The sequence below is a fragment of the Microcaecilia unicolor genome, chromosome 4, assembly GCF_901765095.1.
Source record: "Microcaecilia unicolor chromosome 4, aMicUni1.1, whole genome shotgun sequence".
Classification (NCBI taxonomy): domain Eukaryota; kingdom Metazoa; phylum Chordata; class Amphibia; order Gymnophiona; family Siphonopidae; genus Microcaecilia; species Microcaecilia unicolor.
In genome coordinates this window covers 358,679,651-358,696,423 of record NC_044034.1, presented here as the reverse complement: position 1 = coordinate 358,696,423, position 16,773 = coordinate 358,679,651, and the positions used below count along the sequence as shown (strand labels likewise).

At 46.0% G+C, this 16,773-nt stretch overlaps 1 protein-coding gene across 1 annotated transcript in view; it reads left to right on the top strand.

Moving 5' to 3' along the window:
• NHS (NHS actin remodeling regulator) overlaps positions 1-16,773 on the top strand; it is a 343,921-nt gene that overhangs the window by 27,412 nt on the left and 299,736 nt on the right. The window lies entirely within an intron of this gene.

The following is a 16,773-nucleotide window of genomic DNA, read 5'->3' as shown; positions in this document are numbered from 1 at the left end:
TTGAACATGGAGAGACAGTCCCTGCTCAATAGAGCTTACAATCTAATTATGACAGACAGACAGGACAAGTAAGGGATAAGGGTTAGGACAGACAGGACATATCAGGGATAGGGGACAGTTGAAGGGTTAGGTTTAGGAGTTAAAAGCAGCATCGAAGAGGTGGGTTTTTAGCCTAGATTTGAAGATGGCCAGAGATGATGCTTGGCGTACTGGCTCAGGAAGTTTATTCCAGGCATACGGTGCAACAAGATAGAAGGAACGGAGTCTGGAGTTAGCGGTGGAGGAGAAAGGTGCAGATAAGAGAGATTTGCCCAGTGAGCGGAGTTCCCGGGGAGGAATGTAGGGAGAGATGAGAGTGGAGAGGTACTGAGGAGCTGCAGAGTGAATGCATTTGTAAGTCAGCAAGAGGAGTTTGAACTGAATGCTGTTCAAGTGATGGCACTAAATGTGCGGCTTAGACACCACGTGTGGTAGTTCCAGGTTGCCGCTTGGCAACCCTTTAGTAAAAGGGTCCCTCAATTATGTAAGATTAAAAAAAAAAGAATGAAAACGATTATGTTCTGCTCTGGTTCCTCTGTACTGACCCAGAGACCCCCTCCCTTTGCAAGTCCCTAGCAGAGACTAGTGGTTGGATTCTTGCTCGTCACTGAGAGCTAGGCTGAGACTTCTAAAAATGCGCTCTACTTGATCCACCTTTACGTGGGTAGTACGCAGTTCTACTAGCCGAAGTTGTCACGTACAAAAGTGGAGCCTTCTGCACAGGCCGTGGCACTCTTTATTGACCCCACATAATTACCTGGCGATGATGGTAGGTGTAGGTTCTCAAGGGCTCATAAGGTCATTCTTCAGCTATCCTTCATTGATCATTATTCAATGGTCAGTGCAAGAAGATATGCTCTAGAGATTAGGCAGGTCACAGGACCATAAGAATCAACTTTTCACAGTGATTGCAGGTGCTAAACCCAGTGCAAACTGCAGGTCCCTGGACTTGCTGGAGGTGCTTGCTCAATATTGAGGGGGAAGTGGGGGGGGGGGGGGCTCAGCACTCACTGAAGTGATCAGGGATCCTGACTCTCTCCTTGATCCTAGGCAGGTCGTGCAATTATCTTGTGCTCCTGTTCAAATGTTTGTAATAGGATGATACTAATAAAACTTACGTGTCCCTACGGCACTGTTCGGACAGTCCTGGCTATAGCAATGTGCCACTCTGGAGTAGTAAGTTCTGAAGCGCATTGACATCCTGTCAGATGAGTTATGCAGGATAAATCCAGTGTATTAGGTACCTTTTTACAGTATTTGAAGTGCTCTGTGCTGCAATTAACTCCTCCATAATATGGCTTTCTCTGCTTTGGAGGCAGCTGTGATGACTTATTTTTTGTTACATTTGTACCCCACGCTTTCCCACTCATGGCAGGCTCAATGCAGCTTACATGGGGCAATGGAGGGTTAAGTGACTTGCCCAGAGCCACAAGGAGCTGCCTGTGCCTGAAGTGGGAATCGAACTCAGTTCCTCAGGACCAAAGTCCACCACCCTAACCACTAGGCCACTCCTCCACTGTTGCTACTATTGGAGATTCTACATGGAATGTTGCTATTCCACTAGAAGTCTGCCCTTGCAGATCACCAATGTGGCCGCGCAGGCTTCTGCTTCTGTGAGTCTGACGTCCTGCACGTGGACTCACAGAAACAGAAGCCTGCGCAGCCTTCTACATGGAATGTTGCTAGTGGAATAGTAACATTCCATGTAGAATCTCCAATAGTAGCAACATTCCATGTAGAATCTCCAATAGTATCTATTTTATTTTTGTTACATTTGTACCCTGCGCTTTCCCACTCATGGCAGGCTCAATGCGGCTTACATGGGGCAATGGAGGGTTAAGTGACTTGCCCAGAGTCACAAGGAGCTGCCTGTGCCGGGAATCGAACTCAGTTCCTCAGTTCCCCAGGACCAAAGTCCACCACCCTTACCACTATGGAAGATGCTGAACTACTGGATGTGAAGGGAAATCTTTCAGAGGCTTTAGTGCTTGCTAATTCTTTGTAAATACGGATAGAAACAAACATGCTTCTGTTTTTATTTTGACTTGGCTCTTTCTTCCTGCTCCTTTATACTTCCAGCTCCATTGACACCAGGGATAACATCTGTTGCCCTGAGCATTCACAGCTACCTGGGGGATTTCCTCCCTATTTCATACCCTCTCTCAGTTTATTTCTATCTAATCATTTTGGCAGTAGTCATCAGACAGGGTCAGGCACCAGAGTTCCTTCTGGATCCCTGCAATCATAGGCATTAAATTCAGCCACCAGGGCACTGGGAGTCCCTGGCACTGGCCCTAGTCAGAGCCCAGAGCCCTCCACATTTCGATGCCCAGCCTCTCAGCCATTGGGCTAGCCTGAAAGAAGGGTATTTCTGTAAAGAAAATATTATCTGAATGCAAAATGTATACTCTAGCTTTAAATTGCCAGGGCAGGGGGCACTGTGGAAACAACATTCAGAGCCCATGCAGTGAGTATCTTGGCCATGGTTTAGAGCTGACCCCTACCTTCCAGATGGAACAACCATAAGTTCCTTTCTCCCAGAAGATTGCCACTGAGAGACACAACAGGGGGCTAAAATTGTGTGAACCCTTTAGCCCCAGGGTGACTGCTCCTGAAGGCTCATCACGCCATAGCCCCAGTAGGGGCTGAGACCAACTGAACTGGAAAGAAACAGGAGTGGGACAAGGCAACTGGGATTAAAAAAAAACACAAAATAACAAAATCTGGACTTGTAAAACAGAACTCAATACATACCATAGCCTAAGGAATTCTTGGGTTTTTGTAAAGATAAACTGAGATGGAAGACTATTGGGCTCATTTTCATAAAAGAAGGACGTCCATCCTTTGACATAAATCGGAAGATGGCCGTCCATCTCCCAGAGACGTCCAAATCGGTATAATCGAAACCCGATTTTGGACGTCTCCAACTGAAGTCCGTCGCAAGGACGTCCAAATTTCAAGGGGGCATGTCGGAGGCGTCTTTGACCCATAATAAAAAAAACCAAGGACGTCCCTGACGAACACTTGGACGTTTTCACCCGGATGTGTTTTTCTTACGAATAAGGCACAAAAAGGTGCCCAAAATGACCAGATGACCACCGGAGAGAATCGGGGACGACCTCCCGTTACTCCCCTAGTGGTCACTAATCCCCTCCCACCCTCAAAAAACATGTTTAAAAATATGTTGTGCCAGCCTCAGATGACATACTCAGGTCCATGACAGCGCATGCAGGTCCCTGGAGCAGTTTTAGTGGGTACTGCAGTGCACTTCAGACAGGCAAACCCAGGCCCATACTCCCCCTACCTGTTACATTTGTGGAGGAAACAGCAAGCTCTCCAAAACCCACCACAAACCCACTGTACCCATATATAGGTGCCCCCCTTTACCCGTAAGGGCTGTGGTAGTGGTGTACAGTTGTGGGTAGTGGGTTTTGGGGTGGGGTGGGGGGCTCAGCATAGAAGGTAAGGGAGCTATGTTCCTGGGAGCAATTTATGAAGTTCACTGCAGTGCCCCCTAGGGTGCCCGGTTGGTGTCCTGGCATGTCAGGGGGATCAGTGCACTACAAATGCTGGCTCCTTCCACGCCCAAATGGCTTGAATTTGGATGTTTTTGACATGGACATCTTTGGTTTCGAAAATCACCGAAAGTCAGAAACGTCCATGTCTAGGGACGTCCAAATCTAGGGATGTCCAAATTTAAGGATTTGGACATCCCTGACAGTATTTTCAAAATGAAAGATGGACATTCGAAAATACGGGTTTCCCCGCCCCTGGATTTCGCTGTTTTGCAAAGACGTCCAAATCGAAAATGCCCCTCTAAGTAACATAGTATTTGACAACAGATAAAGACTTGAATGGTCCATCCAGTCTGCCCAACAGTCACATTCATTACCATACCCTACCGATCCAACATAAATGCCTGATCTTTGCAACACAACAAAGCTAAAGAACGTAGTGGACATAACACAACTCTTCCATTGTACGATTCCCTAATGAACTTGATCTTACCACAACATCACTTTGTATTTGTTTACACCGCAGTCTGTAACGCCTCTTCGGTACTATGTAAGCCACATTGAGCCTACAACTAGGTGGGAAAATGTGGGATATAAATGTAACAAATAAATAAATAAATTCAAGATTTAAATCAACAATAAACGTGAGATTATATACTTGATCGTGGTGTCCAGTTGTATATTATCTCCTCTTCCTGTATGATTATGTACACGAGACGTCTAACCCACTCAGCGGTGCCCCCTTCAACATTTAGTACCATACAACATCTGCAACTAAAGAGCTTGAAGGCTGGGATGGAGATGGGTTTTTTCGGCTTCTTCCACTAAAAAAGGTGGGCTGGGAGCAGGACAAACTGTACTGAGTGTTAATTACTGTGTAGGTATTCACTGGAGTAAGAGTAAAGATCTGAGCCCCCTGAGCTGTGACCAAGCAGAACAATGAGTATGAGGACAAAGGAAGAATGGGAATGTTGGCAGGCAGAAGGTAATAGGGTCATTGCCAGTCAGGAAATTATTTTGGATGCTTTCTGAAGGCTACATCACACTTAAACCTTCACTCACAGAAAATGTTATACCGAATGTTCTTTTGCTAAGGTTCTATCACCCTACCAATTTCCCCTTGTCTCTTTCCATTGTACCATTGTTCTTTTCCTTGTCCTATTCCCTAACGACACCTCGACTTTGTCTCGCTTAACTTCTCACAATGTAATCCATAACTGATTTGTAACAAATTGTATTTCCATTATTTACAATGTATTGTAAGCCACACTGAGCCCGCAAATAGGTGGGAAAATGTGGGATACAAATGCAATAAATAATAAAAATAATAATAATACACATCAAGTCTGTAGTTTTGCAAGGACAGCTGGCCCTTGTAATTTTTATCAAAGGAGTGAGGTCCAGAGAAAGAAAGAAAAGGGAGTCAGATACAAAAAGATGATAATCGTGGTTTATTATAGACAAACAATCCAAGCAAATGTCCAATACAGATGCACGACTCGACACGGCCATGCTTCGGCAAAGTTGCCCGTGTCAGGAGGCAAAGGGAACTAGCATACTAAGTGGCAAAAACTTGAGCATCAAAAGGTGGAAGGTTTTTAAACTATAAATGCACTGTAGATCCCTTGGTTATGTTGGAACCACAGTCTGGTCCTTGATAAGTACGCTAGGTATTTCCCAGGCCCTGGAGGGCTCACGATCTAAAGTTTGTTTCTGAGAAACTAGAGGGTGAAGTGACTTGCCAAAGATTGCAAGGAGCATCAGTGGGATTGGAACCCAGCTGTCTTCTATTTTTTATTTATTTAGTTACATTTGTACCCCATCCCGCACTTTCCCACTCATGGGGCAATGGAGGGTTAAGTGACTTGCCCAGAGTCACAAGGAGCTGCCTGTGCCTGAAGTGGGAATCAAACTCAGTTCCTCAGGACCAAAGTCCACCACCCTAACCACTAGGCCACTCCTCCACTGTTACTACTGTTTGAGATTCTACATGGAATGTTGCTATTCCACTAGCAACATTCCATGTAGAAGTCGGCCCTTGCAGATCACCAATGTGGGTGCGCAGGCTTCTGCTTCTGTGAGTCTGATGTCCTCACAGAAACAGAAGCCTGCACAGCCTTCTACTTGGAATGTTGCTAGTGGAATAGCAACATTCCATGTAGAATCTCCAATAGTAGCAACATTCCATGTAGAATCTCCAATAGTATCTATTTTATTTTTGTTACATTTGTACCCCGCGCTTTCCCACTCATGGCAGGCTCAATGCGGCTTACATGGGGTAATGGAGGGTTAAGTGACTTGCCCAGAGTCACAAGGAGCTGCCTGTGCCTGAAGTGGGAATCGAACGCAGTTCCTCAAGTCCACCACCCTAACCACTAGGCCACTCCTCCACTGTTGCTACTATTTGAGATTCTACATGAATGTTGCTATTCCACTAGCAACATTCCATGTAGAAGTCGGCCCTTGCAGATCACCAATGTGGCCGCGCAGGCTTCTGCTTCTGTGAGTCTGACGTCCTGCACGTACATCCACCACCCTAACCACTAGGCCACTCATTTTATTTATTAGGATTTATTTACTGCCTTCTTGAAGGAATTCACTCGAGGCGGTGTACAGTAAAAATAGATCAAACATGAGCAGTAGACAATTACAGCAGTAAAAATATTTAAAACAATACAAAGTATGGCATGGTATAATATTTACAATGTCAACGCAATACGTAATAGAACATTATAGGTGATAGCGAAGGGTAAAGCAAAGACGTGACATATAGAAGGGTAAGAAAGTAGGAAGAGTTAGAAAGTAAGGTGATTGATTTAAAGAAAGTTGCACATGAGGTCAGAGAGATGGTTAAATATTATGTCAGTTAGGGTAGGAGTGGATAAACATGTCCCGCTGCAGTATGTGCAGCCTGAGTCAATCCTTGTGTGTGTGTGAGTGAGACGAACAAGTTAGTTAATTCTTCCATTAAAGGCTTCGTTGAAGAGCCAAGCTTTCACCTGCTTCCTGAAGTAGAGGTAGTTAAGTGGAGCCTTTCAGGCAATGCATTCCAGAGTGTGGGGGTCTACTCTGGAGAAGGCTCGCTTGCGGGTATCACATCGTGTAATGTCTTTTGGAGAGGGTGTAGTTAGTGAAAGTCCTTGGGAGGACCTTCATGTCCTTGGCGGTGTGTGGAGGATCATCCTAGATACTCGGGGCCATTTCCTTTCAGGGCCTTGAAGATCAGACATAGAGTTTTAAATTTAGCCCTGTATTGTACTGGTAGCCAATGACGTTTTTTGCAAAAATGGTGTGATGTGGTCACGTCGCTTGCAACCTTCTATGAGTCTGAATCAACTGGAGCTGGTGCAGGCCTTTTGTAGTCAGACCATTGTATAGTGCATTGCAGTAATCCAGTCTTGATGTTACCATGGCATGCACAACTGGGATAAGATTTACCTTCTCGATGTAAGGAGAGAGGCAGCGTAGCTGTCGCAAATAGTAGAAGCAGCTCTTGAAGGTTGCTTGCATTTGGGGATTTGGATTTGTTGAATCTAACTGTATTCCAAGGTTTCTGACTTGTGATTTGAGGGGAAGTTTGTACTTCCCAAAAGGGATTTTGATGTCAGGTTTGTATCCACTTGTGTTAGGGACCCAAAGAAGCTCAGTTTTACTTGGGGTTGTCAGTTTACTATGGTTGTCAGTCCAGTGCATTAACATGTAGACTATGCCTCCACGGTGGACGAGTGGCCTAATGGTTAGTGTCGTGGATTGTGGACCTGGGGAACTGGGTTTGATTCTCACTGCTGCCTGATGGTCAGCTGTGGTTTGAGATCCTGGGGAACCTGGTGGTTCAATTCCCTCTGCAGCTCTGTGTGACTCTGGGCAAGTCACTTAACCCTCTGTTTCCCCAGGTACAACAGTAGTACAATGTACTATTTAGATTGTGAGCTCACTAGGGACAGACCTAGTACCTGTAAAATGAAACTGTAAACTGCTTAAGTCTAAGCGGTATATAAATACTGACATGCAGGACGTCAGACTCACAGAAACAGAATGAAGCCTTACGCCAGAAGAAGAGGACCTCGGCTGGCGGGGGTTGGGGTCCCCCTGCCAGCAAAGGTAGGAGATGGTGGCGGTAGGGGAGGGTTGGCGGCGGGAGGGGGGGTCGAGAGGGTCGTTGGGAGGGGGGGTCAAAGTTGGTGCTGGCATTGGTGGGGGGGTTGGCAATGGCGGGGGGGGGGGGGGTGCTAAAATGTGCCCCCTCACCTCGGGCTCTGGACCCCCCTCCTGCCGAAGTCTGGCTACGCCCCTGAGATGTACTGCAAATGCCCGCATCTATATTTATTCACGGAGCACCCATGTTCTATAATTACGTGCATAACTCAAAACCTCACCCCCGATCTGCCCTGAAACACCCATGACGCTTCCATTTCTGCGCCCTCTTTTTTGAGGCACATGTAAATTTTAGGCGCAGGATCCAATGTCTAAATTTACGTACGTAAGTCCCAATTAAATCGTATTAGTGCCAATAATTGCTTGTTCAAAAGCCAATTAGTGATGCTAATTGACTCGTTATTCTATTAAATTGCATGCGCGAATCGGGAGCGTGCCTAAATTTGCACACGCAATTTTTTAAGCGAATTTAATAGAATCAGGGGGATGGTCTTTATCTGCCTTCCTTTTTCTCCGTTTCTGTATTTCTATCTCTTCTACCTCTCTTCCTCCCCCCCCACCATCAACTCCTAATGACAGTGCCCTGAGTCCGTCCCAAGCATTTCCACATTCTGTCCACACTTTTCTCGCTACTGCTTCTGCTGGTAGGTCACTCCAGCCTCAACCAACCTCCAAGCAAAGAAATATTCTGTTTCCTGTGCATGCCCAAAATGCAGTCATAACTGCTGAGTATTATTTAAATGATTTCATGTAACTCATCGCTCTAAAAACCGGCAAAGTGCTCGAAAAGGTGGCTTAAATGCTGTATTGAAGGCTGTCATGCCCACACTGTACTTGTTTAGCAGATGTAAAAAGTGTTTCTAAATATCGTCGAAATGCATCACACAAATAAAACCACTGCGGTTCCTGCGAAGCAGAGTTGCAGGGCCAAACCTCCCGGTTTGTGGTGATCTCTTATTTTAGATTGAGAACTGACCCAGGCTTCTTGTCATTATGAGCAAAGAAATCTCTGCCCTGGCTACCAAGAGCCCTGTCTCTCAGGGAGGGAGGGAGGGCAGCTCGGCTTGTTTTGAAGCTGGGAGATTTATTGGCTCGACATAATCCACCTAATATTCTTTCATCATTCAGTTTTCCTCAGGAGGGAGGGGGCCGAGGGACAGCGAAGAATCCTGTTTTGAAAAGGAGTGTCACCGGAGAGCAGAAAAGGCTTTTGAAAAGCCAGGCCCCTGGAATTTGCAAGCATTCCTTTGACTGGGAAAGATCAGTACCCTGGAAGAGTTCCAACATAGACAACGCCATGACCACTTCAAAGAGGGAAGCTTCATGGCTTTGCAACAGGTGGAGGTCTTCCCACCCTCCTCCCCAACCCCAAGGAATTTAGAATGCATTTTGCACCTGAGGTGAACTGTCTTTGCCAGGAATGGTCCCTTATCTGCCTGGTTTGTCCCAAGGGGCTTGGCAGATTGATTCTTAACTTTTTGTTTGTGAGTTTCTGTTGCGAGACTGGAAGCTGAGAAGCTCTTCATTTCCTGGCAGAAGGATTCAGGAAACCTTTTACCGAGCTGCGGCAAAAGCGGATTGGTGCCGAGGCCCCCTTTTTACATCGGCTGGTAAAAGGGAAGTCTCGCTTTCCTACAGGAAATGGCTGGGCGGCAAGTAAAGCACTTGCCGCCAGTGGCGTTCCTGGGGGGGGGGGGGGGGGGGGGGGTGCGGTCAGCTCCGGGTGCATGCCGCTGGGGGGGTGCCGCCCTTTGTTCGTTCCATGCTCCCTCTGCCCCGGAACAGGAATGTTCCGGGGCAGAGGGAGCATGGAACGAACGAAGGACAGGCGCGCGCGGCACCCCCCCAGCGGCGTGCACCCGGGGGGGGTTCTTTCGTGGGGGGTGTCCTTTCACCGGGGGGAGGGGTGATCTGCCCTGGGTGTCAGCCCTCCTAAGAACGCCACTGCTTGCCGCGTATCTGGGTTTAAAAAAAGGTTTGGACAAATTCCCGGAGGAAAAGTCCATATAGTCTGCTATTGAGACAGACGTGGGAAGCAACTGCTTGCCCTGGGATTTGTAGTATAGAATGTTGCTGCTCTTTGAGATTCTGCATAGAATCTTGTCACTCTTTAGCATTCCAGAATCTTGCTATTCTTTGGGGTTCTATATGGAATCTTATCACTCTTTAGATTCCAGAATCTTGCTATTCTTTGGGGTTCTACATGGAATCTTATCACTCTTTAGGATTCCAGAATCTTGCCGTTCTTTGGGGTTTAATATGGAATCTTGCTACTCTTTAGGATTTCAGAATCTTGCTATTCTTTGAGATTCTGCCAGGTATTTGTGACCTGGCTTGGCCACTGTTTGGAAAACAGGTTACTGGGCTAGATGGACCATTGGTCTGACCCAGTAAGGCTACTCTTATGTTCTTTGGCCTTGTGCATACACTGGCAGCACTTGTTCATGAGTTGCTGCGATGGCATGTTCGTAAGTTACCAACAACATATTTCTTATATATTTTTTTCTATATCTGAAAACCTCAGCAGTGTAACTTGACAGTGAAAACTTTCAATGCTGCAAGAATTGCAACACCAACCTCCTTATTGGTTGATGATTTATATATATATATATATATATATACTTATTAACATATCATAAAGCTCAATAAATGTCAGATTAATTTCTTCACTTTTGTTTCTAATAGTATCTAAATATAATCATAAAGGTGCATTCATATCAGTCAGAAGGGGGTCTCAAGTTTTTTTTTGTTTTGTTACATTTGTACCCCGCGCTTTCCCACTCATGGCAGGCTCAATGTGGCTATGGAGGGTTAAGTGACTTACCCAGAGTCACAAGAAGCTGCCTGTGCCTGAAGTGGGAATTGAACTCAGTTCCCCAGGACCAACGTCCACCACCCTAACCACTAGGCCACTCCTCCACTGTTGCTACTACTTGAGATTCTACATGGAATGTTGCTATTCCACTAGAAGTCGGCCCTTGCAGATCACCAATGTGGCCGCGCAGGCTTCTGCTTCTGTGAGTCTGACGTCCTGCACGTCAGACTCACAGAAGCCTGCGCAGCCTTGTACATGGAATGTTGCTAGTGGAATAGCAACATTCCATGCAGAATCTCCAATAGTATCTATTTTATTTTTGTTACATTTGTACCCTGCACTTTCCCACTCTTGGCAGGCTCAATGTGGCTTACATGGGGCAATGGAGGGTTAAGTGACTTACCCAGAGTCACAAGGAACTGCCTGTGCCTGAAGTGGGAATCAAACTCAGTTCCTCAGGACCAAAGTCCACCACCCTAACCACTAGGCCACTCCTCCACTCCTTCCAATATGATTGTGTTTCACCTACCAAGGCTACCTCAAGGACCACCCCTCAATATCAGTAAGCGCTGGCGTGGCTCATCTACGCTTCCTGCAAGGTGAATTTTTTTTTTTTTTAGTTTACAGCATTGTTTTCTCTTTCTGTTGATCAATTTGAGGCTTGGTAGAACCAGCCTCATCCGTAGAGATGTTGGGCTAGGGCTAAAACCATGAGGAGGGAGCCTGTGCTTCCGGAATACCCAGAAAACGTTATTATGATTGCCAAGGCGTATATAGCACTATAGGACGGGGTTATACGTCTCTGGCTATACGTTTCTCTTAGAGCAGGGGTTCTCAACTAGAGAATGACACGGGGATAAACTTTGTCCCCGTGGGTTGTCTCCATCCCCGTCCTGTCCCCACAGGTTCTGTCCCCATCCCTGTCCCATCCCCGTGGGCTCTTTTCTCATCTGCAGAAGTCTTGATTTTATATTTAAATCTTTTTAGTAAAGTATAAAAAGGAACAATGTGCTGTGTAACTATTGTGTATAAATTACAAATGGAAAACAATAATAACAATGAGCAACTATAATAAACCCTCCCACCACCACCCTCTACCCTTCCAACCCCAACAATAGCTGACTTCTACTACCTACTACTACTATTAAACATTTCTATAGCGCTACTAGACTTACGCAGCGCTGTACAAAATAACATGAAAAGACAGTCCCTGCTCAACAGAGCTTACAATCTAAATTGGACAGACGAACAGACAGCTAGGGGTGGGGAAATTTCAGTGGTAGGGGTGATAAGTGAGGGTGTTGAGTAAGAGAGTCATGGTTAGGAGTCAAAAGCAGTAGCAAAGAGGTGGGCTTTAAGCCTAGACTTGAAGACAACCAGAGACATGGAGCGAGATCGAGGTGAGGCGCTATGATTTGAATTCAGGGGGGCCCGGACCGGCGGTGGACGGAGGGGGGCATATGTAGGGGACTGTGGCGCCGGGCCCCCCCTAGAGGCCCGGGCCCGGGGAATTTTGTCCCCCCTGCCCCCCTTCTCAGCGGCCATGGTCCCCATCCCCACCCCGTCCCCATGGGCTCTGTCCCCGTCCCCATCCCCGCGGTTACTGCGGGTCCCCATCCCCATGTCATTCTCAATTCTCAACCCAGTCCTCGGGCCACACCTACCTCCATTGTATGCAAATTTATCTCATGCATATTCATTGTGAACCCCTGTCTTAGAGGTAGCTTGGTGCAGTGGCGTAGCGGGGGCAGCTGCCACCCGGGGCGGATCGCCGCTGCACCCCCCCGGGTGCAGACCAACACGACACCCCCCACCGGCGTGGACCCCCCCCCACCGGCATAGCGCCACCCCGACACGGTCCCCACCTGTCTACGAGCTCCATCCATCTGCAGCGCTGCTGTAAAAATCGCTTCGTCGGCCCTTCCCTCACTCACTGTGTCCCGCCCTCTGACGTAACTTCCTATTTCCTCAAGGGCGGGACACAGTGAGTGAGGGAAGGGCCGACGAAGCGATTTTTACAGCATCGCTGCAGATGGATGGAGCTCGTAGACAGGTGGGGACCGTGTCGGGGGGAGGCGCTGCGCCGGGGGGGGGGGGGTGGACGGATGCACCCCCCATCCGTTGACACCTGGGGCGGACCGCCCCCACCGCCCCGCCCTTGCTACGCCACTGGCTTGGTGGAACACTGGAACTGTACCTTAACCACTGCTTGAAAACTCCAGTACTATGGAGTTATTCTCTGGCTGGTGCAGAGGGAAGAAAAAGAAACTGGTTGACAAAATGTCTAGAAAACTCCAGAATGTCTACACAAAAGGGTATTATGTCGGCATCATTGTCACTGGAGTTGTCTAACTCTAAATCATCTAGTCAGAGTCCTCCAAAATATGAATATATTGAAAATAAAGTGTCATTGTAAATACAAAAAGGGCAGACAAAAGCATTTCAAGATGATTTAAGAAGGATGGATTTCAGTAGCAAAGTTGCTTGTGTCAAGGAAACTATTGTGCAAAAAAAATTATACAGAAACTGAAGTAAACGGAAACTGAATATTGCTCCCGAGGGCTGGAGAATTTTGAATCTCAGACAATCATTGTTTAATATCTAAAGCCAAGAAGATTTCTATACCTAGCTTGTAGCATCCACTGGGCATCTGGTGCTGACAATATTTTATTGCTGTGTTCAGGCAAATTGTCTTGAAAAGCTTTTCAGCTATAAAAAAAATAATGAACCCAACCCAGGGACTTGTAGGAACATCTGAATGGAAGGAATTTGAATAATTTTCATTGAGAGTGCTGGCTATTGAGAGAAGTCTCTTGTCTTTTCAATTCATGAACTGAAAAGCAAAAATGTAAGCAGGCTGAGTCCTAAAATTGTATAGGCCTAGAAGGCCCTGCAGGGTGATGTGAACTGAATATAGTATTTTCTGACATTCAAAATAGTGGCAAAGGCATCCACGCTCGCTCGCAAAGCAGCTGAGGAATATCGAAAACATGGTGACCGACTACGGGTTTATCAAGTTTCAAGCTGGCAACCACAGACTGGGTGTGTGCTGTACAGTGGTGTGTTCCCAGAATGCATTGTGAGATCCAAGGTGAAAGGTCAAGTGCCTTCAGCAGGCATGAAGTCTAACTAAGGCCCTGGTCTGCTTTGCAAAATGTTGTGGGATGAACTTTCCCCCATCTTCCAGATTTTGAATGCTGCAATTACAGACGTGTTCACTTTTCAAACCTTTTCATTCCGTCTTGAAAGTTGAAATTCAGCACCTGTGTGTATCTTAATATACATTTTGTAATACCGTTGAACTTTAAAATGGGCAGCCTAATTTTAGACGGGTTCTAGAAGTAGGAATTGAGACGTGCAGGTCAGTGCATCTCAAGTTTAACCAGTATTTTAGAACCGAATCTGTCCACATAGACCCAGTTCTGCAATGCAGGAGAAATGGATGTTTATGCGCTGGTTGTGCGCAGCAAAAACATCCACTTTACAAATAAACATATATAATATTCAGGGCTTTTTTTGAGGGGGTACTTGGGGGTACTGAGTACCGGCACCTTTTCCATTGTCTGCTAAAATTGACCCATGGACCCCAAGTTTTAATGAAAGAACTCAGGCTCTACACACCAGTTCTGCCTTGTCATGGATTCTGTGAATGATTGCAGGGGGCCTGGCTATTGTGGGGTGGGGTCCCTCAGTGATCACCCCACCCCGGACCACACCCTGAAGGGTGGCCTGACACTAGAAAAAAAATGCACTGATAATATTGACAAGTTCAAAGCCTAGTAAATAGTTTTTCAGAATTTGTTTTTGAGGGCCAGTCTCAGGGGCAGAGAGTGTGCGTTCCTTCGCTAACCAGTTAGTGTGTCTGTGTTATCACACGGAAACTGGTTAGCGCATGGATAACGCGGGAGCCCTTTCCGCCTTCAAAATAGGTGGAAGTAAGCGCTCCCATAGATATTTTTTGAAAATGGACGCACACTAATGAAATAAATAGAAAAAAAAGGCTTTTTTGATGGCCATGGTAAAGATGGCCTTAGCGTGCGGGAAAGACTTGCATAAGGGCGTACTAAGGCCATTTGTTATCACATCATAGTGAAAGAACCCCTCAGTTTTTGCTGATCTTCACCCTAATTTGGGGATCCTTCTGAAAAAGTGCATTAAACACTTTGGGCTGGATTCAGTAAATGGTGCTGGGAAACAAAATCATTTCTCAGCGTTGTTTATAAAGGGTGGTCCTTATAGAATAGCACCTAACGGAGATTTTCATGCCAAACTTTGGGTGCAAGGACTTATGCCAGCTGAAACCTGCTGTAAATCCTGGCAGGCAACTTGGGCATGGATCCTCGGAATCTTATAACGCTGCAAGTAATTGTTGGAATGCCCCTGACCTACCTATGCCCCTCCCATGCCCACGCCCCCTATTGGGTACGGATTGTTCTAGAATTGCGTGCAACTAGATCTGCATGAATATCCAAATTAATGCCAATTAGTGTCCGTAATTGATTATTAACAGCTCGTTAACTTATTTGCTTGCGATCGCGAGACTGTGTGCGAATTTGAGTGGCATTTATAGAATCCAGAAGTTTGCGCCTGGTTTACGCCACGTTAACTGCTAGCACAGAGCCGCATTAAGAGACTTTACAGCATTTTCATTGTTAACATTTTGGTAAACCGGGTATTATGTGCTTTTTTGTGTCGGTGAGCATGGAAGACCTAACACAAAGTTAGCGCAAGTCAACGTAAGCATAAACCTGTATGTTTCTTCAATACAGGTACAGGAGATCTTTGATGAACTGTTTCATATCAATTTAAATTATGCGTCTTGAATATCGCTTTCTTCTGTGAAATCACATCGCCCTAAGAGTAAAGTTACAGGTGATTTTGTCCTGGGAGGGCTGATGTTTCCCACTCTAAACTCCTAAAAATATCCGCTGCATTCAGTCCTCACAGAGTCACTCTTAAGCACTTGTCTCCAGCCTGGAGCACAGAGATTTGACCCACAGCACGTTCCCGGGGACTGTCTGAATTCATGGCGTCTCTGCTGGATTCTTCAAGTGCCTAGAGATTCTCTGTCATGGCCATCATCTCTCCTGCTTTTTATGTAACAGATTATTGGGTGTCCGGAGGCAGGGAAAGGGCTTGCAGTCTTGCTCCAAGAAGTCAGACCCCACTGTGCTTTTAATTCTTAACCCCCTATTCACCTGTCTGCTTTAATCATTCCCACAATAAATTATCCCAGCTTTGCTTGCATGTATATTTAACCCACGTTTTCTCAAACCTTACAACTACTCGTTTACTACAATTTGTAATATTCTTTCCAGACTCTGTAATTGTATTTACTATGTAAGCCGCATTGAGCCTACATCATGTGGGAAAGCGCGGGGTACAAATGTAATAAATAAATAAGTAAATTCCCTAATCCCTTATTTGCCTGTTTGTCTGTCTTGGATAGATTGTAAGCTCTGTTGAGCAGGGACTGCCTCTTCATGTCCAGTGTACAGCACTGCATACGCCTAGTAGCGCTATAGAAATGATAAGTAGTAGTAGTCTTTGGGATTCCGGAATCTTGCTACTCTTTGGGATTCTGCACAGAATCTTGCTACTCTTTGGGATACTGCATGGAGTCTTGCTACTCTTTGTCCTTATCCCTTATTTGTCCTGTTTGTCTGTCCTAATTAGATTGTAAGCTCTGTTGAGCAGGGACTGTCTCTTCATGTTCAAGTGTACAGCGTTGCGTACGTCTAGTAGCGCTATAGAAATGATAAGTAGTAGTAGTAGTCTTTGGGATTCCGGAATCTTGCTACTCTTTGGGATTCTGCACAGAATCTTGCTACTCTTTGGGATACTGCATGGAGTCTTGCTACTCTTTGTCCTTATCCCTTATTTGTCCTGTTTGTCTGTCCTAATTAGATTGTAAGCTCTGTTGAGCAGGGACTGTCTCTTCATGTTCAAGTGTACAGCGTTGCGTACGTCTAGTAGCGCTATAGAAATGATAAGTAGTAGTAGTAGTCTTTGGGATTCCGGAATCTTGCTACTCTTTGGGATTCTGCACAGAATCTTGCTACTCTTTGGGATACTGCATGGAGTCTTGCTACTCTTTGTCCTTATCCCTTATTTGTCCTGTTTGTCTGTCCTAATTAGATTGTAAGCTCTGTTGAGCAAGGACTGCCTCTTCATGTCCAGTGTGCAGCACTGCGTACATCTAGTAGCGCGATAGAAGTGATAAGTAGTAGTAGTCTTAGGGATTACGGA